Consider the following 16,829-nt stretch of genomic DNA (forward strand, 5'->3'; position numbering starts at 1 on the left):
GATGTCAGCATGTCTATCACTTGAAAATCAACATCGAACCAAGTTGGCCCTATTTGCAAACACAGACTAATCTCCCCGATGGTGGACCTTTGGGAACTGTCGAAAGCTTTCACGCTGATGGCTCCGTCCTTTATCTCGTGCAGCCCCCTTCCCAATGTCCTGAGTGTTACCAATAGACAAATATTGAGGCCGGACCCTCCATCAATCAGAATTCTAGTTATAAAATAATCTTCGCATTGTACGATGATGTGTAATGCCTTGTTGTGACTCAACTCTGCTGGTGGCAGCTCATCTTCATGAAAAGTGATTTTGTGACTTTGCAATACCTGCCCTACCATGTTTTCCATTTCTCCTCTGGTGATGTTGCCTGGTACATATGCCTCACTTAGCACCTTTAGCAAGGCATTCTTGTGTTCCTCAGAATTTTGTAGCAAAGAATGTATGGAGATTTGCGCCGGTGTTTTGTTCAATTGATCAATGACTAAGTATTACTTGGCTTGTATCTTTCTCCAAAGATCATCTGGACCTGTCTTAATGATGGGCAACCGATTGGAGGCATGTGTGCTTGACTCATCTAGGTGTTCTGGGGTATAGACCATGCCAGTACTCGTCACACCCTGTGTGGCAATAGTTTCCTCAAACCTAACCTTGACCTTCCTCCTTGCCTCAGCTGTCTAGTTCTATGGTATATCCTTGGTATGGAATGGTGTTAAGGCCGACATCGCCACTGGGATCGGCGTGGACATCTCCACTCCGAACGGAGCATGTGCTTTGGGAGGTAAAACTGCAACTTCAAATGGTGGAGGTGCATTTACTGGAGTCACAAATTTGACCTCGATTGGTGTTGGTGTCTTTGCAGTTACTTCAAACTCAAGTGTCAAAGACATATTTACCTCAGTGTCCCCAGAAGGTTGAGTCTGGACTACAATCGGATTAAGGGTGACTATTGGCTTTTTGGTTTATCACCTTCTGTGATTAAACCAATCGTTCCTTTAGGATCCCAATCATCCTCTATTTCAATCATGTGAACACCTCCACCCTTATGGTCCGACAGAGGGTTGTTGCGGAAATTCGGAGTAGGTTCATTTGCCACAATGATCTTGTTATCAATCAAAGTCCGGATCTCGTCTTTCAGAGAGTAGCATTCATCAATGGTATGCCATTTTATGCCGGAATGGTATACACAGGATTTATTTGGATTGACCCATTGAGAAGGGTTTTCAAGGTTTATGGCAGGGATAGGGGTGACATAATCAGCAGCTTTGAGCATTTTGTATAGCTGGTCAATTGGCTCAGCAATGGCGGTATACTGTTTGGGGGGTCTGCGGTCGAAATTTGGTCGAGGTCTAGGAAAGTTTTGACGTGTGGGAGGTGATTGGTAGTGAGATGGCTGAGCATTGTAGGCTTAGTAGACATGTGCGGGTTGGAAATATCTGGGTGAAGTAGGTTGATATGTGGGAGGTGGAGATGATTGATAAGTGGGTGGTGGAGTTTGGTGGGAGGGTGAGGGTGCTTGGTAGTTCGGAGTAGGTTGATATGTGAGTGTAGGCATTGGATAGGCTTGGTGTTTGATTGGGGATTTGGTCCTCTGTGCAACCATTACAGCTCCTACGTCCCTTTTCTTGGACGTACCACCATATTGTAAAGCCTTATTGGTAGCTTGCAAGGCTTCAAAGTTCGTAACCATACCACTTTTGATGCGTTCCTCAATCATCTCCCCTAGCTTTATGATGTCGGAAAATTTTTGGCTTTCAATCAACATCAGCCTTTCATAGTACTGCGGGTCTTGAGCCCGGACGAAAATCTTGTTAATTTGTTCTTCTTCTAAAGCCGGTCTAACATAGCGACTTTTGATCTGCAACGAGTAGTGTACTTGGGGAATGTTTCTGTGGGCTTCTTCTTTAAATTATGGATGTAGAACACATCTGGCCCATTTTTTGTGTTGAACCTGAACCTGTCCATAAAGTCAGACGCCATACTCACCAAGTTCGACCATTTCTTCGGGTATTAGCTAATGTACCAAGACAAAGCATCTACTCTCAGACTCCTCATGAAAAGCTTCATGTGAATCCTTTCGTCCTTCCCTACTCTGACCAACTTGTCGCAGTATGTTCTCAAGTGGACTCTTGGATCCCCTGTACCATCAAACATCTCTAACTTAGGAGGTTTATACCCCTCGGGCAGTTCGATATCCGGTTGTATGCAAAGATCTTCGTAGTTCAACCCTTCAATCCCCTTGCTTCCTCCGACGCCATGAATTAGCTAAGTCAACATCTTAAGCTCTTCAGCCAGAATCCTGATGAGTGAGTCTTTATCATCAAACTCGGGTGTGCTTGAAATGGGTTGGGTGGAGTGTGGCATGGTTTCCACGTAGATGGGCGTGTTATGATGAGTGTGGGAGTGGTCATTTGTGGAGTTCAACGATTCCGGGATGAGCAGTGGAGTATTGTTGTAAGTACGGCAGGTGTTGGAGTGGTGGTGAGGAGCGGGATGGTTTTGTGGCTTTGGGATATTTTGTGGAGGTGTGGGATTTTGAGCATTTAGGAAGTTGACATCTGTAGTGGTGAGGGAAAATGACAGATTTGCTAGATTTTGAACCTGATCAAGTTCCTCTTGGAACTTCAACAACTTTTGTTCTAGTTGGGATGCACTTTCTTTGGAAACCTGAGTATCATGGGCATGAGTGACCTCTACCCGTTCAGTTGAATTCTCCTTTCTGGTGTTGTTTAGATCTTCCATCTTCCCTCTGTTCTTTTTTCTGACAAGACTAAGAGGAGGAGTGGGTGGAGGGCCCTTTGATCTTGTGGAATATGATGACGATGCCAGAGTGCACGAACTAACCTTTAGGTAGGGGGAGTAAATAAAAACTAAAAACAAAAAGGTAACAAGTTAGTGAGGATTATAAGAAAATGTTGCGATATTTAAACACATAGTGCACGAATGTAAATAGTGTCCTATTTGGGAACATCTTTGTGCCCGAAGTAGGCTTAGCGACAAGTTGATTTGGTGAACTTAGAATGCTACATGCCTCATTTTAATGATAAAATGTAGACGAATCCCAAATCGACCTTAAACAGTAGTAAATAAAAATATCACTAGTGGCCGTTGGCCTTATTACATTTCTTAAAGCAAAAGAAAAACTCCTATCTATTTGGTCTCGAAAGGACCTTCCCCAGACTCAGCATCTTTGGCTCCGTCGAACAGCTTTCCCAACCCACAAAGTCCCAGCAATAGGTCAGCTCTGGCTAGATGTCCGCCCTCATTTCACTCAGCATTTTGGCAATCCTCGATCCTTTTGAGGAACTTCATTTCTAGCTCCACTATGCCTCACTCCAAGTATCCCAGTCGCTTGTTGGCACTGAAAGCCATGTCTTTCCACTCCTTGATCAATTTTTGGTTGGCTTCTTGTATCTCACGGTGCTCGCTTTAACATTCCCAGATCCTCTTACACAGTTGATTGTATTTGACCTGCGCCTCAACCATCCCATCTATGATCTTGTGGCCACTAGCAAGTCCTGGCTGACCTAGACCATCGTGATTAGATTCCAACCAGCCTGAATAGTATGGAGTACAACCAGCATGGTATCTATCTGGTTTGATAGTGTCTCCTCCCATGATGATCTTGCAATGCCACATATGCTGAGCTTGGCACTTATAAGGACTGTCATCAACTTGGAAGTCAGCCCGGAAGTGACTCATCTTGTCTACCATTGGTATAACCTGCTTCCTACCATCCTGTCTCATAACTCGGAGAGGGACATAAGGGTAGGTTCCTCTCAGATAGATGCTCCATGAGCCAAAGCTGAAGTAGCAAATTGTAGCCTTTGAAGCGTTCGGCTCCTCGTTGAAACTTCTCCAAGGCTCGGTATATCTCCGCAATAATCATGGGCACAATGTTGAACGGTTGCCCACCAATTCCCTCCATTAGAGTTTTGGTTACCATAGCTAACCTGGTGTGGATCCTGGCTTTCTTCATTGGAAACACTATTATCCCCAGGAAGCAAAATATGAAGACAAAGACCCTTCGGTGAATATACCCCAATGATGTGAGGGCGAACTCGTCCGAATAAGTACGGTAAGATTTGTTGTGACCGTACCTCTCGTACAAATAATCAAAGGGAATATACGACTTTTTCAAGCATGTCAAGTCTGGATTCTTCTTTAGACCCATCATTTTGAGGAAACCTCTACCCTTGCAGTTTTTCGGCATTAACAAACCCGGAGTTTCCCATGGTATACCAGCTAATCCTCCTATTTCCTCAAGCAGGGGTGTCATCTCAATGTCCCCAAAGCGGAATACAGACCTATCACAATCCCAAAACATAGTAGCAGCTTCTATGATCTTGTTGTTAGGTTGGATTTCCAGGAGAGAAGGTAGATTTCCTAGGTATTTCCGGACAAGAGTCTGATCACTGGAATAAAGATCCTCCCACCAACTAAACAATTTTGGGTGGATGTTGGTGACCATGCCAAATCCGGGGACTTTGTGCCTCATATTTCTGCAAGACAAAAGTGTTAGGCCCTTACCCCCACTACACTCTACTATTTAACATCAACAATTAGCATGAAGCATTTAGTTCTCCAAATAAATGCACAAAACGTGGTGGTGTCCGTTTGGGTTTTAGGGAAACCTAGTGGACTTTGGACAAGGCTATCTTAAAGAGTCATTATGCGGACAACATAACTGACTTGGCTAGGTTTGACCATGATGCATGCACAATTAAACATAGTAAGGTTTCTATGGGGTCTTAGACTGGTACACTTGAGCGGACAACACAAGGGGGAAAGGCACGGAATCGTCGACTACACCGTTGATCGACTGGTTTTATAGCAAATACGCCTTTTCCGGATTTAGGGGGTGATAATATCGGAAGAGCGCAGCCACTCATTATAAGCATTGCTACGGTATTTGTTTGGCACGAGTGGAATATGATGTTGAGCATGAATATGCAATAATTAAAGCAGATTGTCACGTATTTTCATGTTAGGAAAGCAGTAAATACAACAGTTTTCATAACATAAAGTGATAGTAAAGGAAAGCAGTAAAGGAAAGTAATAAAGGGAAGAAACAAAAAGAAAAGTCAATTTTGCAATCGAAAAGGAAATTAAATTCTTTAAAGAAACAAACAAATAATTGTGCATAAAGAAGCATAAATTCACAATAATAGTCTGAAATGGTAAAAGCCTAAAAGTCCCCAGCAGTGTCGCCACGCTGTCGCGCCCCCCCTTTTCTCGTGAAATTGGGTTTATGACATTTGGGAGGACAACTCGTTCCCTTTTGGGAATTGAGTTTGCATAGAAGAGTTGTCACCTAATGATTAAAGTACATTAGGACACTAAAATGGTTTTTTTTTGAGTAACCAGAGATTGGGCAAGGAGTTGAAATTATCCCAAGGGGAAGGTGTTAGGAACCCCTCAGGATCCACTAGTCTAGTTCCCGGCCAGACAATGAAACTTCAAATAAGAGGGGATTTACCCGTAATGTTTACAAATAAACAAAAGTAAGAAAAATGAACTAAAAAAGTTGATTTTCTCAAAAGAAATGGTTTAAAAAGATTTAAAAGAAACAAAGAAAACAAAGGGAAGAGGGGTCCTAGGTTTATTAATAATATGGATCACCCCACACAACATCCGGTAATCACACCTCAGTGAGGGGCTACACGTGATATTATCGCATGGTCATCATATCCATACCTACCTTATCCCACCTCGTTAAGGTATTAAAGCGCGAAATGGACTCGTTAACTTATTGCATGCTATTACCTACCCCAATCCTATCAGCCCCGGAGGCTTTGGAACTACTGATCTTATAGGGAGGAGGTATTGGGCTTATTTGTGGTTTCAAAAGGTAAAATACTAAAGCGACAAAGAAAACACATATAGCAAGCTTGGGAAAGCATATAAACAAATAATAGGGGGCCCAACAGACCTCCTTCAAACCAAAGAAAGCACATAATATAGCATGACTTGCATGTACTGTTTAAGGCTTGATTAAAACTTAAAGGGTCGAGACAGCCTGATTTATTACATAGTTCAGATAAGAAGCCCGAATCAGGCGTACCTGCTGGTTGTAGCTAATAAAATCTGATTCAGTTTATAAACTTTCACCCTATGGCTTGCCTAAGTGTTGGACGAAGACCTACAGGCGTGATAACTACTAATTCCAGAAATGATGAGGTGAATTGATTACATACTGAATAAAGAAAAGCTAGTTTTTAGCAAAAGATCGCTAGTTCTGCAACTGGTAATGCATTATTACTGCTGATTTTAGGCTTATAAACGAGTGAGGCGATTCAGATTCGATTAAAGCTCCTATAGGCATGCTTTCTATGCGTTTGTCGATTTTAGAACACCTTCATAAACATAGTGAAATGAAGAAATCCTACAAATATGATATCTAGGTACTGTACTATATGAACATAATATCTAATTTCAGTTGGTTATTAAGACCTATAAACATGTTTGCCTAATGAGAAATGGATATGCAAGATTCAGAAAATCCTATAGGCATATTTTCTACATGCATATGCAGAATGCAGACTGTGAGTAATTATAGACATGGTATCTACATGAGATTGCAGAAATTCCTATAGGTAGGTTATCTAATATGAGAATGTAGAAATCCTATAGACATTGTATCTACATGGAAGTGCGGGAATTCATAAACTCCTATAGGCAGGTTATCTACCCCTTTTGCATACATAGTTGCCTCTCCCTTTTCACTAGCCATCGTTGAGAATTTACTACAAACTTATTTGCCCGGAAAAGTAAAGCAAAAAAAATACATCGAAAATTAAAAAGTACAACCAAGTACAGCTTGATTCAGACTTCCTATCTGAAGTATGAAGTAAACCAACTCCAAGAGGTCATATTTCAAAGCCTTTCTCGCATTTGGGGTGTGTCAAAGTTCCCTAAGAGTCTCATATGAACTCCGGGTAGTGCTTACACCCAAATACATCACCAAATTAGGACATAGTGCAGTGTGGAAGGGTCAGCCCTCAAGTGTCCAAGTTCACAGGAAACTCAAGGTCCCAAGGCAAGGCTCACAAGAGGGGGGAAGAACTTAGGGACTTAAATGAGAGTGCAAGTACAGAAGCAGAACTTTAAGAACTAGGGAAGTAATGAAAAGGGAAAGGGTACTAGGAAATAGCTACAGAATCGATAACTTTGCACAAAAGGGGGTCGGGGATTGGAAACTGATTGTAGAGTACCCATGCTTGGGAGGGGTAAGCTTTGGGCATGCACAGCAATGGAGATTCTGGCATGCCTATAAGCATACCAGAACATACAACAGCAAAGAATCATAGGGGTTAGGATCCCAGGGGGATCAAGCTTGAGTCATGGATAGTAATATTCAGTACTGTCATGCCTCAAGCAAACCATTGTATCAAACACATTGGTGCAGGGGTTTGGGCTTCATAACAGGACAGGCATAAGGAAATTACAACATGCTAAAGTAAGTATTGAACCATACATATGCAGTACACAGACAAGAAGGTAAAAGTGTTAAGTAAACACATTGTTGTGATTGCTAAAACTCTTAATCAGAACATACCAATTTCAAAGAGGCAAAGTACAATAAAAGCAAGTAGCAGGACTTGAAAGCAGGCCACAATACAAGTAACAAGAGAGAATGTCTTTTGAAGGTGAGTGTGAGTTCAGAAAACTAAGAGTGTCTGTGTGTGTCTATGTTAATGAGAAAGCCATGTATTTATAGTTTGAAAATAGGCAGAAAACAAGGCAAGAAAATAATTATGGAACTGTGTACCAATTAAAATCAATCAGTATAAGTCTTCCTTTAATTAAGGAGTTAAAATCAAACGGTAACATGCAAGTGCTAAATAAGGAAAGAAATCACATAGAACTGAATATGACCAATAAGGAAGTATTTCCAGCATAGTACAAGTATACAGTAGGTAATAGAGGCTAGGTTCATCAGACTCTAATCATGGAAAGGTCTGTAAGAATCCAATACCAATGTAATCAAGGTAAGGGGATTAATCACATTGAGTAGAAAAGGTAGGGGTCAAAAGTTCAAAGGAAAGTATTCAAAATAAGTCCAAGAAACAGCGAAATTGGTACAACAAGGAAAGAATCAATTACAAGAATGCAATCAGAATTACACAAAGAGGTCACAATTAAGGGTTATTTTGAGAGGGAAATTTAGCATATAAAAGAGTGCATAACATTAGGCATGTGTGGATGAACTCATGACCAAGAGAATAATCACATGACAGTCACATAGGTTAATAGAGAAAACGGAGAGTATCAGAAACATGCAAAAGGGTCCAGTAAGAAGACCTTTTTGGAAATACAGTTGAGTTTCAATAATAGCAGGAGAACAAAATCACATGAAGCAACAGAAGTTGAAACAAAGATTTCGAAACTCAGTTGAGCAGTAGATGAAACATCTTCAGAAACTCGAATAGGTCCAAAGAGATTAGGGTTTTGAAACCAAACAAGTTCAGAGATGAGGAACAAGCAAGTCACATAGCAAATAGTCTCAAAACTCGAATGAACCCCCAAATTTTAGGGTTTTCACCATCAATCGAGTATAGAGATGAAAGACAAGAGAACCAGGCCAAAATATCAACAAATAAAATCAAAAACCTTAAGAAAGAACCAAGATTTTTAACATAAAGAAACATAGTAGAAGAACAACATAAGAAACACGGTAGAAGAATCAACATATGTAATAGAGTAGAAGAACAACATAAGAAATACGGTAGAAGAATCAACATAAGAGACATAGTAGAAGGTCAACATAAGAAACACAGTAGAACTCAACATATTAAACACAGTAGAACACGTTAAAAATCAGAAAAGCTTTGAAATGACTTAACAGAACCCTAAATCGGAAAAAGGTAAAGGTTTTGAAGGTAAAGTTTTGAAAGAAACTTTGAGAAAATGTTGAAAAGCTCAGATAAAACACATATCTACAACGGATCTAAAAGAATTAGAGGAAACTCGAAGGTTAGGGTTTCAGAAGAACCCAAATGGTGAGAAAGGCTTGGAAAGTCATTGATCTAAGCAGGAGAAGTCAAGATCAGGCTTGAATAGCCATGGCTGGCCGGAGCAAGATCGGAGACAGCCATAGAACTCGAATGAAACAAAGTCTAGGCCAAGCTTCTTCAGGGTCTGACCTTGAAACCATAGTAATCAAGCGTGTAGGAGTCATAGGAGGCCGGTACAGGCCTTTAATAGCTTTGGAATCCATGGATTCAGGCGGTTTTAGGGTGGAAAGGGAGGCGGCTAGGGTTTGAAAGGAGCTTGAGAGAGAATTGATAAAAGGGGGGATTCAAGGGCGGCTGCAGGTGACAAATGACTAGGGTTAGAGGGTAATTGGGAATTAAAAAGGAAAGAGTTAACGGTGGCCGTTGAGAATTTTGATCAACGGCCTGGATTGAAGGGGAATCCAGGCGGGTTATTTTAAAAGGGTCATGGGTCGGGTATATTAGTATCTGGGTCAGGGTAGTGGGCCTCAGGTTGGGTCTAATTAGAGGTTAAAATGTGGCTACAATTGAAATGCAAATGGGTTGTCATTTAAATAACCATTTTTCCTCATTTATTTTATAAAAATAGTAAAATAATTTTTGGAAATAAATTAAAGGTACTAAAATGATTAATAATACATAGTTATTAAATTAAAAATACTGGAGTCAATTTTTAGAAATATAATTATAATTAAATCTTGAAAGAGGCCAATATTGCAATTATATGCAATTTAGCTTTAAAAATACTAAATAAATTTGTCAAAATATGGAAAAATTATGCTAGCTATATTTTAATATAAATATGAGAATACAATAAATGAATCACCCAAAATTCCAATTTTGGGAACACTTATTGGATTTCTTGATAAAATAAGGCAATAAAATTGATTTTAAAATCTTTAAAAAATTGAGAAAAATAATAGGACCTTGGGACATACTTATATATGTATATAACTAGATACCATTATCCAGGAGGCTCCTGAGAACTTTTAAAATTAAATCCCATTATCCAGGAGAGTCCTGAAAACTTGAAAACTAAATTCCTTTATACAGCAGGATCCTAAAAATTTTAAATTAAATCCCATTATCCAGGAGGGTCCTGAAAACTTAAAACTAAATCCCATTATCCAAGAGGTTCCTGAAAACATGAAACCTAAATCCCATTATCCAGGAGGGTCCTGAAAGCCGAGAATGAACTTACCTGAACCATGCTCTCTTCTTGGAGGATTCGGAACAGAATTTTTTGCCCTTGAGCCATGACTGCATGGGAGGGTCCCTGTGGATTAACAAATTTTCTTGCCCCTATTTTAGACGAATAAAATTTTGTTAGTTTGAAAACGTGGTGGTTAATTTGTGGCATCATTGCTGAGTGTCTGCTTCTGCCATTGTCAAGATAACTTTGATTTCAACCCGGACGACCTCAACTGTTATCGACTGCCCATTTTCTTTCAACCCTTATCACGGAAAACACCTATGCTCCATTCATTCCCAGTATCCTCTATCTGTTGCATTTTGCTCATGGATTGATATTTACCGAACCCTTGCATTCTCACATGAATACCAAGCATGTTAATTGTTACCAAGTCAATGCGCATACCACTTTTTCTTGACTCATGCCACTTTGATGCGCTAGCCAAATTCGTTTTGTGCAATTAGAAAGCTGGTAGTGAATTTTGAAGCCATTTCTCACTTGTTCTAATCAAACAGACTCAAGAAGGGACTCAAACTAAACAGGAGGAACATAATAAGGGCAAGGGAAAGAGATGATACCTAACAAAAAAATTACAAAGCATCAGATGTGGATACCAACTCTAACGACCATGACATGCACCTTTGGATTAAGTGGCCTAATCTCTCAAGCAAGTTTAATATTCAACTCTTGTTGTACCTCTTCGCTCTAAAATTGGGCTTCAGCGCTTCAATTGTCCTATTTGATCCACAATCCTTAGTTGACTTGTGGTTCTCTGAAGGGTTTTCACCATCAAGCCTCTCTCATTTTGCTCTTTTTGTCAACTCACCGTCGCCTTACGGTGCCCATTAGGGTTTTCACCGATAAGACTCTCTCATTTTATCATTTTCTCTCTTTGGGCTGAGAACAAAGGTATTACCCATGATGCAGGAAGATCATACTTTCACCACACACTTGATTTGACATCCTCAAAGAATGGTCGGAAGGTCTTTCTTTGGACCGTAATGTAGACTTTTGGACAGGGTTAGAAACAAAGGCTGTCATGAAGGCTAAAAATAATTTAAGATGAAAGGGTTCAAAATTACAACTTTTGGAATCACGTCTTTTGGCAAAATTAAAACCTCTGCCCCAGTTTCTTGGAGTTTGGGGAATTTTTTTTATGGGATTTCTAAGAAAAAAATGCCCCACTCTTGACTTCGGGGATTATGAAATATTTTATTTGGTGTGACCGAACCGTAAGGCTGCCTACGTATCTTGTGGTGACAAGAATCAGGTCAAACGTAGTTCAAAAGACATAGTTTTTTTTTTATCTCTTTTCCTTTTCTCTCTTATTTTTTCTTTTTACTTTTTTTTCTTTTCTCCTTTTTTCTCTTTTTTTTCTTTTTCTATTTCTCATTTCTTTTCCTTTTCTAGTTCCTAACTCTATTTCTAATTCCAAAAGAGAGGTTTGAAACAAAAAATTAGGGCTCAAAATGGGTAGCAAAGGATAAAAGTGTTTGGGTAGCAGAATAAAATGTCTTCGTCATACCAAACTTAAAAATACCAAGTACAAAAATGCAATTGAAGACAAGCAAATAAATCACACACAGTATCTATTGATGGCATCATCACAAACAAAAAGTGCCAACGGGCAATACCTTTGTCCCAATGAATGATCATTGTCAGTTCGAAGCAGACTTGACTCAACCTTATATTGATGTGGAAGAGTTCATTTCAACACTGACTGATTTTCTTCAAACTACTTGAGAGACATTTCTTTATTGTATGCTCTTATCAACCTTTTGATTTCCCAAACTAACTGCCTCAGTTTTACTCAATTCAAGCTTCAAGTTATGTCAGAATGCATGAATGTTTACTTGTTTCCTCAAATGCCTCCTTTTATTATATTTAAAATTGTGCCACTACTTTATGATTAGACTAACTTTCAAGATTAGGATGAGAATTATGTGTGCATGTCATGTCACTAGAGTCGGCATGAAAAGAACTATAAAAGTAAAAATGACCTAAACAAAAGCTGACTAGAACTAATAGAAAATAGGAGATTGTATTAGATAGATGATGAAAAGTTTTTGAACAAGACAAGCAAAATAGATGTGGGTTACAACTCTGGAACAATCCTACATAACACTAGATGAGTTACTACAACTAAACGAACTAGGCAAAATTAGAAGAAGAAAGGTTTGAGCCACAAGACAATGTCCGGAGTACAACCCCGAAATAACATGGACAACAGAAACGACAACAAAATAAACCACCAAAAGTCCTCCCTGGCTAGCCAAGAAAGGAGTGTCTTTCCAATTACCAAGCTTGACGCCTTAGCCACTGGGTTGCACATCAAAATTACTGGGACCTTCACCAATTTCAATATCATTCACTCTAGTAAACAAGTTCCCAAGAGGATTCTCATACTTCTTGGTGCCACGCATCTTCCCCACAAAGTGTACATCATCATGCGCAGGTAAAGGAGTCTGTAAAATGTTCTGGGTGTCACTGTCCTGGACCACAATTATCCCTTCTTGAATCATTCTTTCTATCTCCCTTTTCAAAGCACAACAATCTTCAATGCTATGCCCTTAGACATTAGAGTGGTACATGCACCGTACAGTAGGATCAAAACCTTTTTCATATGGATCTGGAGTATAGCCAAGGAACGGCTCAATGATGCCAGATTGTTTTAACTTTTCAAACAAGCTTGTGTAGGATTCTCCGATTGGAGTGAAAGAATTTTCTCTTTGCTGTTGCCTTCTCATTTTGTACTCCGGCCTTGGATGGAAACTCTTTTGGGTAGGGGGTTGATATGCTTGTAGAGGCGGCTAAGACATTTGTGGAGGCAGTGCAAGTCGCTACAGGTTTTGTGAGTGTGGAGCATATGGCGGTGCATTGTGGATCGAGTACTAGGGAGGTGAGGTATGACTTTGGGGATTCTGTGGAGGAAAGTAGCATTGGTGAGGATTATATGGAGTGTGAGGATATTCATGGGGTCGGTATTGAGGCTGAAAGCAATTAGCAGGAATGCCCACTGGATCATGTCATTGGCGAGGCTCAGCAACATCTTTTCTATCAATCGGAGAACTGACATGAGCAACTTGTTCATTCCATCTGAACCAAAACTCCCGAAAACTTTCCTTGGGTCTCTTCCGTTGGGCATCGGAGACTTCGAACACAGTCTCGCTAGAGGATTGAGGAAGATTAGCTGGTAGAGGAGCTACAAAAATAGAAGAAGATGTCGGAGCAAGGTATGAGGTTGTTTTGGCTGGTGTAGCATGGAAAATTTGGGAGGAAGTGCCAGGGTAATTGTGGTAAGGGGTAAATCCCGGTGCATGTTGAGGGGAAAGGTCGACAGTAGTGGGAACCTGGGCTTATGATAGTGGCGGGATAGTTGCAGGGTTTTCAGTATAGTTAGTGGGGAGTGAAGGTGGAGGAAGTCCCTTAAGCCAGGCTTGATACATTTCTGCCATCTGTTGTTTCAACTTTTGGACCTCCTCTTTCAGTTCCGATTCTGATTCTACAATCTCCCTTGGTGGGTCTACAACTCCAGTGTCTGTTTCTTTGCTAGCCATGGTTACCTTGCTCTTTGGCTTTGTGTTTTATGGGCGAATCCCCAAAGTGCCACAAACTAACCACCCTCTGTTATGATAACAATGAAATTAAAAAAGAGGAGCAAAACAAAGCCAACATGTCAGTGTTAGGGCATTTATCAGATAGAAATATCACATTGCGTGCAATGTCCCTAGTCACAGTTAACGGTTCTAGAATGGCTTCGAGGGTACGAAGGTCATATGGCGTCATCCCAATTTTATTCATTTCAACCTTCTCTTTTATTTCTTTTCTAGCACTTCTTGGCTTGCTCATTTTCCTTCCTCTCTTTTCTTTCTAATTGTCACTCTTTTCTTTCCTCTCATTTATCACATCCACAACTTCGTTCTCTTTTTTCTTTTTCTTTTTTTCTTTTACTTTTTAATGATGATTCGATCGAACCCTATGTAGGTTGCTTACGTATCTCGTCTCGAAAGACGAGAATTAGGTATGCGTAGTTCGGGAAGATTTGACATGGGAGAAAGCCTTTAAAAAAATGCAACTAATTTGAAAAAAAAAAATTCTTTTTGAAAGATGATGGAGAATGTAAAATCTTTTTGGATTTTCTATTTTCTCTTCTTTTTTATTTTTTTGGAAAATGATGGAAAAGTGCAAAATCTTTTTGGATTTTTCATTTCCAAATTTTTTTTTTGGTCTTTTCTTGAAAAAGTTGTGAAAGAAAATTATAATTGGGCCCTACTTGCTTCATTTTCACCCTTCTTTAAGCATCAGTCCACCAAATGACCTTTTTACCCTCAAAGATGCAACATATATCACATAGGGATGATTGAATGTCTTTTAGGACCACGGGCCCATTTTTGACAAAATTTGGATAGGCTTCCTACAAAGGGATACGGTACCTGGGACCGAGCCCTGCTAGGTCTAAATGACATGATGCAAATAAAAATGACCTAAAAGCTGACCTAAATTTGGGGTTCACTAGACAAAGCAATTTGGGGCGACACGTGGTCGATGGTGGCTGCTCTAGCTGTCCACCCACTCCATGCTACCACGCCACCCCCTAAAGGGACGGTGACTCACGAAAATACCATGTACGCTCAAACGTACTCCGGAAGACTTGTTGTAGAAAGAAGACCCATGGTTATGCAAATGATGACAATTTATAAAGCAGTAACACATAAAGGAAAAACTGTAAACAAATAAGCAACTAGCAAATAATAAAACGGAATAAAAAATAAAAAGCAAACAAAGCACATAAAAACCTCAACTGAATATCCTAAAAACTAACAAGATCAAGTACTAGCTCGAACCTGCAATTCCCCAGCAGAGTCGCAAGAGCTGTCACACCCCTTTTTTTTCAAAACATTCACTAACCCTCTTAAATTAATAAAAAGATTAGTAAAGATCAAAAGGGTTTTTAATCAAAAAGTGACAAAAATTTGTGTTCAAAAGGATTAACTCATAGTCGCCACCTGACATTGGTTTCGGTGTGCCAGGTCACCGTTTTTTTTTTAAAAATAATTTTTCCTTTTAAAACACTTAGGAATCCAAAACTAAGTCTGCATCAGAGATTCGGGTAATGGGGTTCAATTGACTGGGGATAAGGTGTTAGGCACTTCCCAAGTCCCGTAACTAGTACGGTTGCGTACATGATCAATTTGGCTTTTAGAATGTTCGAATTGAGGTAGAAAACACGGAAAAAGCAAAATAAACACACACGAGGCTCGAGGTCATCCCCACCTAATCAAAAGAAAAAAGAAAATAAAAATAAAAGTACTACGAGTTCTACTATTGATCTCAAGTACAAATACTTCGGAGCATACCCCGGAATAAAATATATACAATTCCTTCGGGGCATTCCCCAGATAAATTTAACTAAGGAACGACCTCTCGCCTCAAAATCCAAACAAAATCCTAAGGCTTGCCTACCCAAGTATGGTCGGTCTAAAACATATTTTTAGCGAGCACTAATAACATAAATAAAGGAAAGCTAAGAAAAACGCTTCATGACATGCTCATTTTTCAACAATTAGTTCCATTTACTTGACCAAACTCAATCCAATTAATTCCAAATCGTGACCTATTTTATGCTTTCGATGAGTTTTATCCTAAAACTAATTAACTGAAGATCACGTACATTCACCCTTATAAGGAAACTAACTAATCCATTTATGTCCCCAAATAATGTATGAAATGAAAATCAAACATAAATTTTCAAACTTTGGAAACAGTAGAAAACTCAAATGGCATCAAAGAGCACAAAATATCATTCAAATAAAAGACAAGGCAAAGCAAGGGGACAAGAATGGAACCTTCTGTAGCAAAACTTCTATATTTGATTAATGAGAAGACCAAGAATAACTTGACTATAAATTGATCTTTACAGCAGAGATTGAACCAAAACCTTGATCGGAAATCCTCGTCGGCAACCTCGACGAAATCAAATTAGACCATGGCTCATTCATGATCTGATTCTCTTGGAGCGGGAGGGAAATGATAGCGTGATGCTAATTCCTCTCATTCGCTGCCTCTGTTTTTCCCCTGTTCTTGATTGTACGTGCGTGCGTGGCTGTTTCTGGGCCGGAGAAAGTGGTGAAGTAAGGAGCAACGACGCTGGTGCGAGCTGTGGTTTGAAAAGCATCTATAGAGAGTGACGAGGATGGGATTGGGTGGTTGTTTGGTGGGACGATGGCTTGAGTAACGGCGGGTTCAGATGGCTGGTTCGATGAGAGAAGAGGGGTCTTCGGTGGCTGCTTGTGTCTAGGGTTATGCTGGTGGCATGACAGTGATAAAATGAGAAGGGAGTCAGCTTGGGCGGCGGTTTAGGGTGTTCGTTTATGGGTGGGAGCTGACAGGTTTCAAGGGTGTGTTTAGACGAGGAAGAAGGAAGCCATCGGTCTCCTTAGGGTTCAGCTCGATGGGTGTTAAGTATTGGTCTTAATGGGCTAATCTGAATTGAGCCAGAAATTGGGCTCTAAAACTCCTAAAATTGTGGTCCAACACCTTAATTGACTCCTTTCAAAATAAGATAAAAATACTACATGATGCAAAAGCTAATCCTAATTAATTAAACTAAACTATATTAGAACATGAAACTATTGTTGTGTTTT

Source organism: Nicotiana tabacum, chromosome 11, assembly GCF_000715075.1.
Source record: "Nicotiana tabacum cultivar K326 chromosome 11, ASM71507v2, whole genome shotgun sequence".
Classification (NCBI taxonomy): Eukaryota; Viridiplantae; Streptophyta; class Magnoliopsida; order Solanales; family Solanaceae; genus Nicotiana; species Nicotiana tabacum.